We start from the raw sequence: 625 nt of genomic DNA, 5'->3' as shown, positions 1-625 counted from the left end.
TTATTATTATTATTTTCTTTATTTTCCCATTTGTCTTTATTTCCCCCTTTTTCTTACCCATTATTTTATCTTTAATCTTATTATAGTTTTCTTTCTCCTCTTCCTCCTTCGTCCCCGATCCCCAACTCCCTTGTCTTATTCTTATTTCTTCCTTTTCATCAGTCATTACTATAATGCCTTTCCCTTTTCTCACTCTTCCGTCTTTATTCCCCCATTTCTCCTCTTTCCATTCTGCCCTTCCCTTTTTTCCCTTCTCTTCCCCCTTCTTTATTCTCTTCCCTTTCTTTCTTCACTCTCTTCCCACCTTTTCACTTTCCTTCCACCCATTCTTTCCCCTCCTACTTATCCCTAACGTTTTACAGCGACCGACTCTCCCTCCCTTCACCCTTTCTCTTATGCGTGCTTTCAACGACTCTCAGTGAAGGGAAACGTAAGGGAAATGAGGATAAAACGACGGCGAGCGAGGCGGCAGGGACGGCGTCGAGTGATTGATTGGAGGCGCGACCCGACGCGAGCGAAGGGCAGCCGCCTGGAAGGAGCGCTTACGGTCCCTCGCCGGGGAAGTGTCTCGCGCCGCCGCTCGCCGCCGCGCGCGGTTTCTCGTGATGTTTTTTTTTTTAAACCT

Source organism: Penaeus monodon, chromosome 28, assembly GCF_015228065.2.
Source record: "Penaeus monodon isolate SGIC_2016 chromosome 28, NSTDA_Pmon_1, whole genome shotgun sequence".
In the NCBI taxonomy this organism is placed as follows: Eukaryota; Metazoa; Arthropoda; class Malacostraca; order Decapoda; family Penaeidae; genus Penaeus; species Penaeus monodon.
The sequence above is the reverse complement of the archived record's forward strand: the minus strand, read 5'-3'. Positions refer to the sequence as shown.